Raw genomic sequence first — 18,987 nt, forward strand, 5'->3', positions numbered from 1 at the left:
ACCTTGTCTCCAGGGGTAACGCTCTGGCAGACTAGGCAGCCAAGGAGGCAGCCAAAACATCTCCAAATTATATTGAATCAGAAGAGCACACATTGTAGACGATGATGAGTAGGCAACAGAATGATACTGAATTACCACCCCATACACACAAACAGCACAATTACATCTATGTGAGCTGCAAGAGCAGGCACAACCACATGAGAGGGAGCTTTGGGAACAGCGAGGGTGCATACAATCACCAACAGATTTAATTTATAGGAAGGAACGTACAGGGAAACCAGTAGCGCGACAAGCCCTGTTGTATGCAGCGCTGGAGCAACTGCATCTCCCCCCACACATGGCCAAAGAACCACTTCGTCAACACCATTTTTCAACACATCTGCACCTGCCTGGCGATAAAACATAAATGTTCATCTGTCTATCACCCCCAAAGTAATGATATAGTGGAACGCCTTAATGACCTGTTGAAAAATAAAATAAGCAAACTGTGTGCTACGTTGCATAAGAATTGGTTCCACTGCCTTCCGTTAGCCTTGTATGCCCTCAGAAATCAACCAGGAAGTGATCATCACCTGACCCCGCATAAAATAGTGAAAGGGCGCCCTATGTCAACCCCCTTAACAGTAGCAAGGGGAAAGATAGATGCTCATAAAACAGCAAAGGTTTTGGGAGATGAAATGAGTTGTTACTTGTCTCAGTTGCTGAAGTCTCCTACGTTCTTTTATAAACAGGTGGAAAAACAGCAGAAGTGCACCACCGCAGCCCAGCTGATCAGTCCAATTCCTGTGGGTCAACAAGTGTACATTCGCAGTTTTGTGATGCGAGGGAAAGACAGCAAGTTTGAGGGGCCTTAACCGGTTACTCAGAGCACCCCCACCGCAATGAAAGTGGAGGTCAGGAAACCGTTGATACATTTGCCGGACATTCGACTGGCCTCAGCTCTGCGTCAAACATCGCCAACGTTGCTGGAATATTTAGAGGAGAGCGAAGAGAAGGAGAAGTGACACTGTTTTCTTTTAAAGAGCGAGTGGAGTACCTTGTTGGCTCTGCCGACAGACATTTATGGATTACTGTTTTGTTTTCTTGCTTATGTTTTATCATATTTTCAGCTGTATTACAATGGTATTTTATTTCATGTATAGTATCATGTTCAAATGTTGTGCGCTTGCAAAGAGAAGCATATGACTATAAGAATATATCTCATAATATTCATGCTAGCTTATTAGATAATATGTGTTATCAGCATATAACAGAAATAGGCATGCAAAGTACTAATGAGGCTTGTCTAGTATGCTCCTTAATTCCACATGCCAGTGATTCAGATAGATTACATTAATCTATCCCCCCATATTGTACTTAGAGTGACATCATATAAAACATGGGGAAAAGGAAGCATTCAACATTGAGCCATCCCCCAAATTTAAAAGATAAGTCTTCCATATTAAAGTACATTTCTGGGGCTATGGGGATGATAGACAAACAAATCGCCAATGTAGAGGGGAAAATTCTGACATCCAAAGAACATACCACTCAATCACCAACGAATGTGGTGACAATTGATGACTCCATTCAATGCAATAATGATGCACTGAATAGAGATGCTATAGACAAAAATGGATGCATTAAAAATATTTCAGATTCAATACTCACATTAGATGACCTCTCACCTGCACCCAAACGCCGAAGAAAGCCGCCCCCAGAGAAGGTAGTTAATACCTCTAAAAAATCTCCTAAGAACGATTCGGCACCTATACTTGATAGAAAGCCTCCAAAGAAATCATCTCGAAAGAAACTTTCAATCAAACCAGTGGACACGACCCGAACCCTCCTTGTAAACCTCTATGACTTAATAAAGAGTATGAAATCATCAATCGGGGTCACACTGGACTCCTTGATGGAACACTTAAAAGTGGTGGACTGCAAGGTCGATGCAGGCTTGGGAATTATAAAGTCCCTACACCCAGAGACCTCATATGACCAAAAACAAGACCTTAGTGTAACACAGCCGATCCTAAATTCTGAGCGTAATTCTCAACCCATTCTTCACGATAGGGCCGACGACTTACTCTTGATTCCAAAGATCCTGACTAGATCACAGTTACCATCTATACCACCAAGTACCAGTTACATACATTCGACCCACAAGCCTTTGATTAGAACCCAATCATTCCCATCAGCACCAATTATTAATCATGAATTAGCTACAACATCACCCAATACTCCATCACTAATTAGGACAAAGCATCCCCAGATAGTCAAAGGAAGGCCCCATTGTATCGGAACAAGGTCTCCGAAGCCTATACACTCACCAAGCGATTTCTTACATCTTCCTCCGGAGGCAACTCCATACGTCGTGGTCCTGGCAAATGTTCCTCCCATAGGTGATCAATATCGGGAAACGTGGCCGGTGTTGAGGAATAAGGCCCTGAATTGGATAGGAACACGCTTGGGTCCTGGGGGGGTGGGGGTCCTCTTCGATGATATAAAAATGGCTAGAAGAGTCAAGTGGATAGGAAACAGGGAGAAAGCAGTGGAAGGAGACTGCGTGGTCCTTTTATTCAAGACCCCAGAATTGGTGTATAGCATTATCCACAAATTAGGTGTTAGGCAAGCCACCTCTCAAGGAATCTTATTACTGCCCCTGGGAATTTACAATCTGTAAACGAGCAAGCATTAAATACCCTGGATTCCATTCCCCTTAGCAATAGATTTCAATCTCTTACTACGCTTGAATACTTGGATTGACTAAACAGGAATAAGCAAGATTTTCCACATGAGCTGGCCTTGGCTGTAAATACAGAAAAGTCTATCAAGAACAGGGGAGATGTATTCCGTGACATGGCATCCGACAGGAGCATCATAGATATCCACTTGACTCCGGGAAATCTTCCCTCTCCAATAACTTACACTTTAGATGATGGATCACCCTCATCAAGTATAGAGATGGAGCGTCCTCAACCCCACCAACATATGGAAACAGCTATACTCTATTGGAACGTGGCAGGCCTAACTAATAAGATTAATAATGAGCTATGGGTGAAATTCACTGAGGAGTTCCCTAGTATATGTGTCCAGGAGACTTGGACATTAAATCCCGTCCACATAAATGGCTACAAGACATTTCACACACCAGCTGTACAGACTAACTATGGCAGGCCAAAAGGAGGCCTATGTACATATATTTCCAACAAGGCGTGGTTACATAACCCAAAACTGCAAATTACGAAACCCTATTATCAATTGATAAAGTGCAATTTCGATCAGAATACGCAGTTAGTACTTATTAACTTCTATAATAATACACTGCCAAGAGAAGTTTAACATTTTTTAACAGAGATGGGCGAGGATTTAGAGAGAATATGTGCAAGTAACAGACGTGAGACTCTTATTATATGGGGGGGGATTTTAACGTACATCTTTGCAAGGAACCCACGGGAAAGGTGTGTGGCTGGGACACCGAAGACATCGGCATTGGGCCGCATTTTTCACACACCATTCAAGGAGACGCAATGAACTTAGTGGCCCAAAAACAGAACTTGTCTCTCGTGAACGATTTACCTTCTAAAGAGTTACAGTTTAAACCAACCTTCAATGGAAGGGGTGCCAATACGGTGATAGACTATATTTTAATGTCAACCCACTTTGCACATTACTTTATTAATTACACAATTCACGACATTGCAATAAGCGACCATTTCCCCCAAAGCCTGGAACTGTCACCAACCCTTGCCTCACAGGCTAAAGTTGGAAAGGTAACGATGGTAAATGACATTGAATTAGCTCCGGGTAATGGCTATACACTGAGATGGACTCTGTCTGACCCTCAGGCATTGTTGAAACATATACTAAGTGAACATACCCAAGCGTTCCTTGATTGCCTCGGCGAGGATACGGCCCCAGGAAAATGCATAAGTGCTTTCCTACAGATAACGCAAGCTGTGAAAGAAGCCCTTACGATCAGGACGGGAGGGACAGGGGGAAAAAAAAGGGAAACTGGCTGGTTTGATCATGACTGCACGAAAGCTCATACGAGACTTAAAAAAGCCCTAAGTGCCCCTATAAGACGCCTGACAGAAATACGTATTTGCAGACAGGCATACAAGACAGCCATAAAAAAGAGGAAACTCGCTTTGAGAGGAAAGTTATGGGACAACTTACACAGAGCTAGTCTTATGAAAGACAACGTCCTCTTCTGGAAAACAATAAATACACCTGTTCTAGGTAACAATGGTATTCCTAGAATGGAAATTGCAATTCCGGAAGAGGACTGGATCACGTACTTTTCCAAGATATATTGCCAATCTAATGACAGAGCCCCTCTGGACCTTTTAAAGGCTCCAGACTCCCAGGAAGTCCCACACCTAGCAGTATCACCTCAGTTTTCCTTAGAGGAGGTAGTGGAAGCTATAAACATGAGTAAAGCTGGGAAAGCGCCAGGGCCCGATGGCGTTCCAATTGACCTATACAAAGCTAACATTCACTTATGGGGCCCTCTAATGACGCAGGTATTGAGGGCCTTCTGTATAGAAGGCCTTCCACCGTCTTGGCGCAACTCTATCATTATACCTATATATAAAAAAGGTGATCGCCTCAATCCAGCCTGTTATAGGCCTATTTCTCTTCTTGATACATCAGCCAAATTAGCGGGGGGAATAATTTTAAATAGACTGCAAACATGGGTGGAAGGAAATAATATTCTATCCCCAGTGCAGTATGGCTTCCGTACAGGACTAGGCACAGTGGAACAGGCTCTGAATTTAACTATTCTAGTGGGGAAGTATACGAAGACTAGAGAGGGTAACTTGTACCTGGCCTTTATAGATTTATCATCAGCATTTGACTGCGTCCAGCATGAGAAGCTATGGGACATTTTAACAAGTATGGGGGTCGAATCAACAATAGTTCATTTTATAAGGGATTTGTATACAGGGTGTAGAGCAAGAGTACGGTATGGGACGAGAGGGGAATGTACCAGGTCCTTTGGAATATACAGAGGGGTGCGTCAAGGTTGCGTTCTTGCCCCACTTCGATTTTCATTATACATAAATAACTTAGAAAGTGAACTGAAAAGTAAATGCAAAGACCTCCCACAAATAGGCAATCGCCCTGTCCCTGTACTTCTTTATGTAGATGACGCAGTACTCATGGCCAGGACACCGTTAGCCCTCCAGAAACTCCTAACCACCTGTATAAATTACGTGACAGACCTGGGACTTACAGTTAACCACTCAAAAACTTTCATAATGAACTGTGGCAGGAAATTGAGTAAGACCTATAACATTACTGTTCACGAGGACAAGGTGAAGACAGCCCCTACCTTTTCATATCTGGGCATAATGTTTGACATACAGGCCACTTGGGCACATTGCGTGAAAACAAAAAAAGATCAGCTTATCAAAACAACGGCGGCCTTGAAGATCTTTTCTAAAAAGATAGGGGGGATTACCCCATCAAATATGGTTAAGATCTTTAAGGCTGAGTGCATTCCGGGGTACTCCAACTGCAATGTGATTCAGACAGTGGAAAACGATTTCCTTAGACACTTACTAATGGTACCAAATAGCACATCATCATATATTAGTCATGCAGAACTTGGGGTCCACTTTGTAGTTGATCTGATAAAAATTCTGCCATTATTATTATGGCACAAAGTGTGGACCTCTGAGCATACTGGACTAAATAAGGCTATTCTATCCAACTGCATAAGCCTAATACACTCGCTTAGAGTCCCCTGGCTGAGCTACATCATGACTTTTTTTACAAAAATGGGTTGCAAAGAATATTACCTAAATCCACAATCAATGGAAAAAATAACCAGGAGAGAATTGAGGGCCTTGACATTGAAGCACTTGGAAGAACAGAGATGGGAAGCGGAATCAAAAAAATCCACTGTAATGTCTAACCAACTAATTCTGTCTACAGATGCCATCCAGCCTTACTTAGTAAGCGTGGCAAACCCTCAACATCGATTTGTTCTCACAAGACTTCGTTTAGATACCTTCCACCGGTTAGTAACCTTTCCAACCATGAACGACTGGAGTACAATCTTAGAAGTATGTCCTTGTGATGCGAAGGCCCCCCAATCCACAATGCACGTGGTCCTTATCTGTAAATTTTATGACTTGCAAAGAAAACGCTTCTTATTGCCTTTCTTAAGGTCGATTAATTTGCGTCAATGTCGTGACGCGTATTTTAGCTTACAGTTTTTATCTTCAATTGAAATGTGTGGAATTTTAGCAAATTTCTTATTTACAGTACTGACTGTAAGGAAGTTCATGGGCGCACTGGACTAATCTTATTGCAACATTTGGAATTTTTGGTAAATTTTATACCTTCTGGAAAAAACTGCAAGGGAACTTGATTTGGCATTGGTGGAAACTCATTAGGTTTTATACACTTGCACTGAATGAATTAAGGATGTGTTTTAATATTTTCCCTTATTATTATAATTTTTTTTATATATCTATTTATTTATCACTAAATGTGCCATTATTTGATACTTTTATGGCTAGTTGAAAGCCGAATAAAGTCTGTTTGATGATGATGATGACATTAATCTAAAGAAGTATCTCTTAATGTCAAACAGTGTTTTTACATCTTTTCCTGTGTAGAATGAGACCACAGACGCAATCTTCATAGGTACAACAGGGAGCATTTTTAGTGAACATCACACAATATGAGGAAGAGGTAGCTGACATAATGGATGTCTTGACCGACCGTAAACAAATAGAAGTGAAGCTACTGTAGAGGCAATGGCTGGGATAGGGTTTCTAAGGTACAAGGGGGATAGGTGGAAGGCTAGAATATTAGAGCAGGGATTGCTATGGGTATCACGACATACTCTTTTTTGTAAGGACTATTCAGCCACACCTAGTCCCAGTGATTGCCAGGAGAGGACATATCTCAAGGTAAATAGCTCAGTATACGTCCATAGTCAATTGCACCATGGCACAGCATTTGCACGCAGAGCTCTCTCCTTATGAAGAGGGAGCAAAAACAACACTAAATCACAACAGAACTGTCAAGCTATATGGGATAAAAATATGCAGAGCCTAACATGGGTAGAAGCACCTTCAAATCTTCGAGTGCGGAACACCCTTTGTTTTTTCTTTATGTTTCAGGGGAAACGTAACGGTCTCGGTAGGGAAGAACATCAATTGCATCACAGCAAGGTATAATGCTGACATGCAATGGGGCACCTCTAGTCTGATGGACTGCTATTGGCAGTGTGGAGAATGGCTATATACGCAACATCCTGCAGGATGTAGTGGTCCCTGTTCCTTAATTACTGTGCACACCCTGTCATTGGTGATTCCAAGAGTGGACGTTTCATAGCTACACAACCATCCCATGAGCTGTCCAATGACCTTGTTACACCATCATCGGAGGAGAAGAGCTGCTGAGTATTTTGGCACTGGAACTTGGGCAGAAATTCCACAGGAGTATCGGTTGTTCAATTATGCCCACTTGTGTTTTGGAAGCATCCTCCCATTCAGCCAGGTGAAAGCCACTGCTCATTGGTTGTAAATAACACAATAGGAACTGACGAAAGCCATCAATGCTACGGAAGATGGTTTCAATGCAGTCAAAGAAGAGTTGCGGGCAGTGCGAGTAATGTTTATGCAACATAGGTATGTGTTAGACTTGATGACGCCTATGGAGGGAGGGGTTTGTGCCAAGATTGGTACGGCTTGCTGTACATATGTGCCGGCTAACGATGCGGACAATGGAACAATAACAGAGGCCATACAGACTTTGCATAACCTGCAGAAGAGAACGGTGAAAATAGGGTGTGTCCCCGATGAGTGGTTTCCAGGGTTGTTTTCGTGGATGCCATCCTTGCTGCCAAGATTGCTTAAAGGACTTCTTCCAATCCTTGTGGTGATGCCTTTGATGTATTGTCTTGTTCAGATTATTGTAGGGTGTTGTAAATTGAGTAGTCAGAGTTTAGGAGGTATGTTTACATATAGATTAGTTATTAAAGTGTGGAAGGAGACGCAGTATGCAAACACTAAGGCTCTCATTACAACATTGGCCGTAAGTGTCGCTTACCTTCATGCGGACTGTCGCCAACATACCGTGACCGCAGCAGTATACTGCTACAAGTATTATGACCCCACATAGAAATTCGCCAATATGCAGACACCTACAAAGTGGCGGTACCAAAACCCACACCGTTACACCAGCAGAAATAAATCCACAGCATCATGACCCACGAATCACCGTGGCAGACATTCAACCGCGGTAAACCATTGAGGTACAGACCGCCACGCTCAAAATACACACATACTAACAAAACAGCACCACATTGGACAAATCAAACTACACACACCTGACACACATACACACACACACACCCACACCCCCACAACACTTTAAAACACACACCCACAATACCCACAACCCTTTACGACCCAAACATTTTGGCAAGTGAGAGAGAGACAAGTCAGGAGCACCCACTGAATCTGAGCCACAAAACACCATTACCCATATACCATCCATGCACCTCACAGCACACACCCCAACACATCACCCCACCCACCCTCAAACATGCCACTCACACTACACCCATGGCACCACAAAGACACCACAGGTTCTCAGAAGAGGAGCTAAGGGTCATGGTGGAGGAAACCATCAGGGTAGAGCCACAGCTATTTGGATCACAGGTGCAGCATACATTTATTGCAAGGAAGATGGAGGTATGGTGGAGAGCCGTGGACAGGGTCAACGCTGTGGGACAGAACCCAAGAACAAGGGATGAAATCAGGAAGAGGTGGAACGACCTACAGGGGTTAAGTGGCATTATGTGGTTGCAAGACACCAGATAGCTGTACAGAGGACTGGCCGTGGACCCTCACCTCCTCCACCACAACTAACAACATGGGAGGAGCAAATCTTGGCAATAATGCATCCTGAGGGCCTGGCAGGAGTAGCAGGAGGACTGGACTCTGGTAAGTCAAATCTCTCCTATTTTCACCCCCTACCTGCATGCCATCAAACACCCCCACCCCTACCTCTCCGCCATCACCTCACCACCTCACATATACCCCACCATCACAACCCACCCATCCCAATACCAAGCCCTGCATGCAACACTAATGCATGGACCCCCATCACAGACCTGCATGGGCACCCATCACCACAGCATGCACACTAGTGGCAATCACTTCGCCAGACCAAGCACAACTCACACAAGCCAAAGCTGCCTTGCTAATAACAACCATAGAGGGAAACATATCCATGCACAAGATGGCACACAGAGCTACAATAATACTGCATTTACATCCCCACAGGACCCCCACTCAACGTCACCAGAGAGGAGGTTCCAGCCACATCTAGTCCCCCACTGAAGAAGCCCACAGTGATGACAGCACCTCTGCACGCCTGGATCATGATGACCAACCGGGCCCATCAGGGACCTCTGGACAGTCGGTGACCCAGCCATAGTCCCAATCCACCACAGAGCCTCCCCCTCAGGAAACACCAGCACAGCACGCACCCAGTGGGCCCATCCCTGTGTCCCCAGGACACGTCGATCAGCAGTGTGTCCACCACTACAGGGACCCCAGGCAACCTCACAAACACAGGACGATCAGGGACCTGGGGTCAGTGGCAGTGGACACACGGTTCGGGGACAGAGGCACAGGACAATAGGGAAGCTGGGAGGACTGCTGTGCGACAGGGGGAGGGCCGGCCCAGGGAACCGACTCTCTACGAGGCGCTTGCAGGGATCCTGGGAGCATACCACCATTCCCAGGAGACCATGGGCCAGACACTGTACAAGTTGCAGGAGACTCAGCGGCTGCAGGAGGGACAGTACCTGGGGATCAGGGAGGACCTGAAAGACATCCACACCACCCTGGTCACCATTGCAAGGGTGGTGGCTGACATGGCCAGCACCATCAGGGAGGCAGTGGCACACCAACAGGCCCCTGACACTAGCCACACCGAAGAACAGCCCTCCACAACCACCGGCGCTAGGGGACAGGATTCCCCACCACAGGAACTACAGGCCACCAGGACCCCACCCCCTGCAGAAGGAGAACCACCCTGCAAAAGGTCCCTGCGATCCGGGCAGAAGCCAGAGAACATTGCCAAGACCCCCGCCAGGAAATAGGACTCTCCTGATTGTCACTCTTCTGTCCCACTCTGTCATCCTGTCCACCTTCAACTTCCTATGCCCCTTTGGACAATGCACCTGTGATACAAATAGAATGGACTCTACCCTGGACTTTCCTCCATCAGCAACCCAGCCCATTGCAATACCCCTTACACCTATACACACATAAATAAACACCCTTTGAACAAAATCATGTATGGAGCCTGTGAATTCTATGACAAATGCATTAGTTTCACAAACTGTAAACATTGCAATTCAAATGTACTGTAATATTTACATAGGTATGACCTGTAGTGGGCCACAGTAAACACACCAGGAGCCAGAGTGGGGCACAGAGATCTGAAAATAGAGATGCCAAAGGGTACAGTAAGTGGCCATAGAAATAGGGGAATCAGGCTACCATGTACAATGTCCAACACAAAACTGCAATGGAAAGTGAAGTTACAGTGGCTTACCTGTTTGTCACTGGGAGTACTGTTGAATGAGTGTACTTCTGTTGTCCACATCTTCTTCCTCTGCCTCCTCTTCGTCACTGTCCAGAGACTCCACCGCTGCCACACGACCATCTCCAGGCTCATCCTCCTGCAGAAAAGGCACCTGGCGTCTCAAGGCCAGGTTGTGCAGCATGCAACATCCAACGATGATCTGGCACACCTTCTTGGGTGAGTAGTACAGGGATCCACCTGTCAGATGGAAGCACCGGAATCTGGCCTTCAGGAGGTCAAAGGTTCTCTCAATGATCCTCCTTGTTCACCCATGTGCCTCTTTGTAAAGTTCCTCTGCCCTTGTCCTGGCATTCCTTACTGGAGTCAGTAGCCATGAGAGGTTGGGGAACCAGAGTCACCTGCAAATATTCGGGGGATACCTGTTAGCCACACACTTACCGTTAGGGCCAAACCCACACCCATATACCTACATCAACTGGGTGGGGACCATGGGCTCACCTATTAGCCACACCCGGTGCCTCTGGAGTTGAGACATCACACATGGAATGCTGCTATTCCTCAAGATAAAGGAATCATGCACAGAGCCAGGATACTTGTCATTGACTTGGGAGATGTACTGGTCCGCCAAACACACCATCTGCACATTCAGAGAGTGAAAGCTTTTCCTATTTCTGAACACTTGTTCATTTCTCTGGGGGGGGGTGAGGGGGGGGACAAATGCAATATGTGTACCATCAATGGCACCAATGATGTTGGGGATATGTCCCAGGGCATAAAAGTCAGCCTTCACTGTGGCCAATTCCTCCACCTGGGGGAATGCGATGTAGCTGCGCATGTGTTTCAGCAGGGCAGACAACACTCTGGTCAGCACGTTTGAGAACATTGGCTGAGACATCCCTGATGCCATGGCCCCTGTCGCTTAGAAGGAACCACTTGCCAGGAAATGGAGCACTGACAGGACCTTCACTAGAGGGGGAATACCTGTGGGCTGGTGGATAGCTGATATCAGGTCTGGCTCCAATTGGCACAGAGTTCTTGGATTGTGGCCCTATCAAAGTCTGTAGGTCAGGATAATGTGCCTGTCCTCCATTGTCTCCAGTCCACCAGGGTCTGTACACGGGGGATGTCTCCATCTCCTATTCATACTCATCAGTTGAACTCTAGGGTAAAAAACGGATAGCAGAGGGTCATTTTCACACATATATAAAAATTAATATGCATTTCTTCCTTTACAGAAACAGTATGTGAACTCGAGGATCAATTGATGTGCCAATGTCTGCTGTGACGCAGTTCGGTGCCATGGCCTGTACCCCTCTGAAATGGCGGCTGCCTGACTTGTGAGGAAAGACAAGTGGAAATTAGGTAATTCCGCTGGCGTTGTGCACCGTTGCGGTCGGCGGTCAATGACCGCAGCCCAACATTGCATTGGTTATCATTGGGTCCTATGGGTTCCAGGAGCCAATGGTGATGTACGCCGGCGGTGACGGTATGCACCGTCGCGGACATGACCACCATTTTCTATCTGTTCACTCACTTGCTACCTGACCTTCAACAGGAGAGGACCTACACTGCAAGTGCTGCTGTGACCTGTGTCTGGAAGCGACAATGGCTCAAGTGTCTGGGGAAAGGCCCCCACCTTCACTTCGGAGGAGTTGGAGAGACTAGTGGATGGGGTCCTACCCCAGTACACTTTACTATGGTCCTCGAGACAAACAGGTGAGTACACTGTGAGCATGATGCGTGGCCCATGAATGTATGGATTGCTGTATGTGTAATCCCCGTGTAAGGGGGGGGCTGAGGGGTCCTGGGCAGAGTGCTGCATATATTGTGGTCAATGGATGTGCGTAAGGGGATGGGAGGGATATGGTGGGCCATTAGTATGACAGTCCAGATGGTATGACTAATCCCTTTTCTGCTGTTTTTTTTTCTGCAGGTCAGTGCCCATCAGAAAAAGGCTATTTGGCATGCCATCGCCAAGGAGGTGCGGACCCTGGGTGTCTTTGATAGGCGGAGCACACACTGCCGCAAACAGTGGGAGGACCTGCCGCTGGGCAATGAAGACAGCAGAGGAAGACCAACGAGGAAGGGGTGCCCGTCGTACCCTGACCCACCTGATGTTCCGCATCCTGGCGTTGGATGGGCACTTGAAGGCATCACAGCAGCCACAAGGGAGTGAGTACAGATTCAGATTCATGACTTTGTGTTAAGGTATTACCTGGGTGGGGGGTGGGGGCTGTGGGTGCCCCTAAGCCAGGGCGAACATGGCAGTGTATGTTCAATGATGGGCAGGCTCAGATGCACTCCAACCCCAATAGTGTTAGTGGGCATCTACTACTGGGCAAGGTCCTGTGGGTTTCAGGTGTGCAGCTAATGGTGTTAGGCATTGTCCCCCATGGGTTGGTGACTAGCATTGTAACTGGTATTGCATGGCCTAGTGCATAGGGCTGTTCCCTGTGTGTTCCCTGTGTGTTGTGTACACCAACGGTAGTGTTGTTGCTGGCATTGACCAAGTGTATCCTTTGTCTCTCCCCCCCTTTTTGTTTTGTCACTCTGTCCTTGTGTGCATTAGCATCATCTGGCGGAGGAGCAGAGGCACCGGCAACGGAGGGAGCTGCATCCCACATGGGCCTGGAGGGCAAATCCACTGATGGTGAGGGCACCAGGGGGCAGGAGGGCGAGGGGAGCACCACGATGGAGACAGGAGGGGACCCAACGACAGCAACTCCTCCTCCGATGGAAGCTCCCTGGTGGTGGCGGACACCTCTGTGCCCACCCCAACAACAGGTACAGCCACCACCGCATACCAGCAACCCCCTCCCAGCAGTCCCTCAGCGTGTTTCCCGTGCCCGCTCACCCAGGAGGGTGGGCATCTCCTTCGCCCCAGGCACCTCAGGCCCTGCCCCAGTCAGCCCTTCTGCCCTCAGTGAGGAGGCTATTGACCTCCTGAGATCCCTCTCTGTTGGGCAGTCAACCATACTGAATGCCATCCAGGGTGTAGCAGGGCATTTGCAACAAACAAATGCATACCTGAAGGGCATTCACTCTGGCGTGGTGGCCCAACAGAGAGCATTTTGAGGCTCTGGCATCCGCACTGATGGCAGCCATTGTCCATGACTCCAGCCTCCCCCCTCCAACTTCCTCTACCCAGTCCCAATCCCCTCAACCCCAGCCTATCCCAAGGACACCTTCAGACCAGCAATCAACCAAATCAACACACAGAAGTGGCTCAGGCAAACACAAGTACCACACTTCATCTCACAGGCACTCACACAAGCACCATCTCCATGCAGACACACCAACATCCACTGCCTCCACTGTGTCCCCCTCCTCCTCCTCGTCCACCTCCCTCCCAGTAGCATCTCCACTCACACCAGCATGTACTTCATCCTCATCCACTACCTCCATCACCAGCACGCCTATCACTACACGTCCCTCACTGGCAGACACCACCCCAACATCCATACACACGTCCCCTGTGTCCTCTCCAACTGTGTCTGTGACCCCTCCTCCCAAAGTACACAAACGCAAGCACACACACCCAACAGCCATCTACCTCACAACAGCATCCAGCCCATGCACCTGCACCCAAACACAGCAGAATTGACACCTCCTGCAACCACTCCCTCTTCCTCCACTCCCAAACCTTCACCCTCTTCCTGCCCCAGTGTCCCTACGAAACGTTTCCTCGCCACCATTGACCTATTCCCTACCCCCCGTCCTTCACCTTGGGCCAGGGTGGCCAGAACCCAACCCAGCACCTCAGCCACCCAGTCCACGGCCACTGTGGTTTCTGCAGCTGTGAGAGGCTCCAATGAGGCACTCGTCAGCCCAGCCAGTGTGCCAGCACCACCTGCCAAGGCCAAGAAGGGCCCGCCACCTGGCAAGGGAAAGAAGGGGACACCAGCCAGCAAGGGTAAGGAGGCACAACCAGCCAGCAAGGGCAAGCCAAAGACTCCAGCTGGCAGAAGCAAGGAGGCACCACCATCTGCCAAGGGCAGGAAGGGGCACAGAACACCAGCCACAGCACTTCAGCCATCCGAGGCTGCAGGTGAAGGCCTGGAGGCTACCACCACCGCGGCCAGCACTGCCACCTGCGCTGTGGCCAGCACCCCCATCTGCACCTCGGCCAGCACTGCCACCTGCCCCGCTGCCAGCAGCACCACTGCCAGCAGCTCCAGTGGACAGCCATCTGAGGCTGCATGTGAAGGCCTGGAGGCTACCACCATCACTGCCTGCACCGCCACCTGCACTGCGGCCAGCACTGCCACCTGCACCACAGCCAGCACCACTACCTGCACCACTACCTGCACCACAGGCAGCACCGCCACCTGCCCCGCCGCCAGCAGCAGCAGCCCCAGTGGGCAGCCGTCCAAGACCTGCAGCGCTACTGGCATCCACTGAGCAGCTGTCACCGCTGGAGAGCAGTGTGTAGTGGTGACTACATGGGCTGCAGAGCGTCCTGGACCCTGCAACACATGTCAGTGTGACACACAGGTGAGAGACTGTGACCTTGCACCATCCAGGATGAAGCACACTGGACACCATGCCCCCTCCAGAACCAGTGGAAAAAGCCATCCACTCGGCCCCTCCTTGCCAGGACGAAGGACACTGGGCACCATGCCCCCTCCAGAACCAGTGGAAGAAGCCATCCACTCACCCCATCCTTGCCAGGATGAAGCACACTGCGCACAAGGCCCCCTCCAGAACCAGTGGAAAACTGGCACCCACTTGAGAGACTGTGGCCGTGCACTCCCCAGGAGCAAGCAGTGGGCAAACCACCTATTTGAGAGACTGTGGCTTTGCACTCCCCTGGACCATGCAGTGGGCACACCACCCACTTGAGAGACTGTGGTTTTGCACTCCCCAGGACCAAGTAGTGGGCAAACTACCCACTTACCACCCACTTGAGAGACCATGTCCTTGCACTTTCCAGGAACAAGCAGTGGGCAAACCACCCACTTGAGAGACTGTGGCCTTGCACTCCCCAGGAGCAAGCAGTGGGCAAACCACCCACTTCAGAGACTGTGGCTTTACACTCCCCAGGACCATGCAGTGGGCAAACCACCCACTTGAGAGAGTGTAGCCTTTCACTCCCCAGGACCAAGCAGTGGGCATGGAGCCCCCTCCAGGACAGTGGCGTTATACCATCTTCCGGCTGAGGTGCCCCCCCATTCCATGCCCCCCTGAGGTGCCTGTGTGTTTTTGACCTGATGCCCCTGAAGCGTTCTCTCCATATTGAGGCAGGAGTCAAGTGTCATCTTGGCCTATGTGTTTTGGACCAGTCGGCCACAGACATTTTGGAGTGGGCATTGTCCCTTCTTTTGTATATATTGTATATATTGTACATACTGTTTATTTCTTTATGAACATATTTCTCAAAATTTCTAATATTACACTCTTTTTACTCCATTCCTTTTGTCCTTGCATTAATCCTGAGGGTTACGGGGTGTATATGTAATGTTGTTGCATGTGTTTGTGTGAATGGTGTTGGTTGGTGAGGGTGGGGGTGGGGGTGTTGCGTATTGCGTGTGAGTCACTCTCTTTTTCCTCCCCCCTCCCTTGTGTGCTATGTGCAGTACTCACCGTGGGTATCTTCGCCGGCATTCATGCTCCTGGTGTATAAGAAGATACACCAGCATGGGGAACACCTGCAGTTCGGGCTCCATGGCGTCCTGGTTCTTTCTTGAGTGTCGAGAGGTGAGTCGTTTCCCTTCAGTGTTCTGTTTCTGCCATGCTTTTGATGGCGTTGGTACCGCCCCGGAAAAGCTGGCGGATGGGCGTGTTGTAATGCAGTGGGCGGTACATTGTCTTCCACCTAGCTGTTGGCGGCTACCGCCGTGGTGTTTGTTGCTACCGCCATGGCGGTCGGAGTGTTAAAGTGGCTGTACGTGTTGGCGGTTTCCACCGTGGTCTTGATTCCAATTATTTTACTGCCGGCCTGTTGGTGGTATTACCGCCGCTTTATCACCGACCGCCAGGGTTGTAATGAGGGCCTAAGATAGGTACATTGGACAGGACAGGTGACCGAGTAGTTGAAAATTCAACTAGAGAGGGGAATGTAATAGGCCTCAAGAAAAAATAAAGAAGACACACTCTGATCAAACCATGGCTTAGAAAGGAAACGTGCAGAAGTGTATATTGTGCGAGACAAGTACAGGCCTCAAACTGGGTACAATGTTAGATTGGAATGCAAGGACAGGAAGGAAAATGAAGAGAGAGGCCAGGTGCAGGGCAAAGCAGTTGCAGCTGGTCCTCGCATACAACAGACAATTTAGAAAGTCACACACATGAGAGCATGAGCCACTTTCTGATACCAGTGTTAGGAGGAGGTGTATATTATGGCGTATCTGAAAGGGAGACACAAGATGTTTGTGTAAGTTAAGGTTGGTAGAGGGCGGAGGACAGGCCGTAAAACCTCTGGGCATGGAAGTACTGTAGGGAGGATACACAGATAGAATTCCAAGGGTGAGATCAAAAGACACTGTGCTCGTTAGTGGATGCATACGTATATTATCTATGTCACAGCTGCATTTTAATGACAAGTAGTCAGATGCTTTTTAGAGAATTATTGCTTTTGCTAAAATGAATAAAAATAACAGAGAGTTGCGCTACTGTGCTAATTGGGAATGTGATAAGTGATGTGGAACTTCAATTGTGGACCAAGACTATAAAAGATGCTGTTTGTAAGAGCTGAGTTGAGGGTGGTTTCAGTTACAGAACTGTGGTGTGCACCCGGCTGTATTATTCTTTTATAAACTAATATATTGCTACCAGAGTTGTGTCACTTCTTTATTCCTGAAAATTCGACTACACCCTGGTCAAGCTATAACTTCAATTCCTATCGGGGTAAGGCACAAGTAAACCCCAAATTAACCTGTGATCACCCTCTGGTAGGTTGGCACAGGGCAGACAGCGTAACTTAAAGGCAATGTGTAAAGTATCTGTGCAACACTTCAAACAGTAAAACACTGAAAACATCACAGAAAAAGAATCCTACACCATGTTAGAAAAATTGAGTAGCAGTAGATATGTTTGTTGCATGATTACTTAAAATCATTGCACCAACAACATTAAAAGAGTAAATGAATAACAACATCAATAGAAAAGGAGGAAAATAAAACATTTTGATTTTAGCTGAATTAAATTGTTTAAAATAGAATACTGGCAGCAGAATTTGACTGCCTAAAAGTATCACCTAAAATAAAAACAAAGAAACCAAAGAAAGAGAGCCTTGGATTTTATGCCCGACTCCACCCAGCATAGTCTTACTGCAGAGACCTACCTAGTCATACGGGTAAAATTCATGTTATAACGTCAGCAAATTAAGATCATCATTCTGGTGTGAATATATAGAAAGCGTGGGTATTTTTGCAGCTTCGAGTGAGTTCAGAAATTGTTATTTTATGGGTATATACATATCAATATTAATATTTGTGGTATAAATAACTATAGTACATAGATAATATTTACCATTTCCCAGGATCCTAAAATTCATAACGACGAGGAAGTGTACCCACAAAATGCAGCAGAAATGCATGGAAATTCAGTCTATGTCAGGGTAAGAGATTAGTGTGGTTGGAGCAGCCATTTAACTAAAGGAGTGTTTTCCAAACCCAGTTACCCCTACCAATTGTTAACCTCCATTGATCACGAGCGTCCTGTAATGCCCTGCCTGCCCTGGTGAAAAAGTTCCCAAAGTAGGCCAGATTCACAGGGGTCTTCTGCAGTGAATATAAATTTAATAGCCTCTTTGCATGTTTTCACACCGTTTTTCATAAATATAGGTTTTAATAGTAGACGTCTTTCAAGGGCCAAGCCGGAACAGCAACATACAAGATGTACGATTGATTCAGTGTGATACTTACATAAAGAGCATTGTTGCTGATAGCCATGCTGAGACGTCCAGTGGCATTTGTACTCCCAAGCGAGAAGAGTTAAAAGCCACATCCACAGAATGAGCTGGAAGGCACGTGCTCCCAGTGCTATTTTCATGTATGGTTGCCCATTTTTGGTCGCATTGGACTCCACAAGCCACTTGGTGCCCCTGATGTTCCTGATGCTGGCTATGTTGCATTCGCATGAGGCACGCACCCCATGCTCCCTCAGAGTCTTTTTTAACTGAGCCGTCATTATAAGTGGGTCAAGTACGAAAGTAGCAGACAAATCCAGGAGTTCCTCCGTACTTCTGAGATATATGGCCCAGATACTAGAAGTGTCTGTGAATACTGCTTTCAGTGATCCTCTCAGGCCGTCGACGTTGCCCCTACAAATGCAGTGGTAAAGCTTAATAATGTCCATTTTACATTCAATGTCCATCCTTACCAGATCAAATGCCAGACGTATCCCAGCCTGCCTAGTACAGTGGGGGATCTGGAATATCTTCTTGTAGGCTTTCACCTGACAGATCTCTAACAATGCAGT

Source organism: Pleurodeles waltl, chromosome 6 (assembly GCF_031143425.1).
Source record: "Pleurodeles waltl isolate 20211129_DDA chromosome 6, aPleWal1.hap1.20221129, whole genome shotgun sequence".
NCBI classification, from domain to species: domain Eukaryota; kingdom Metazoa; phylum Chordata; class Amphibia; order Caudata; family Salamandridae; genus Pleurodeles; species Pleurodeles waltl.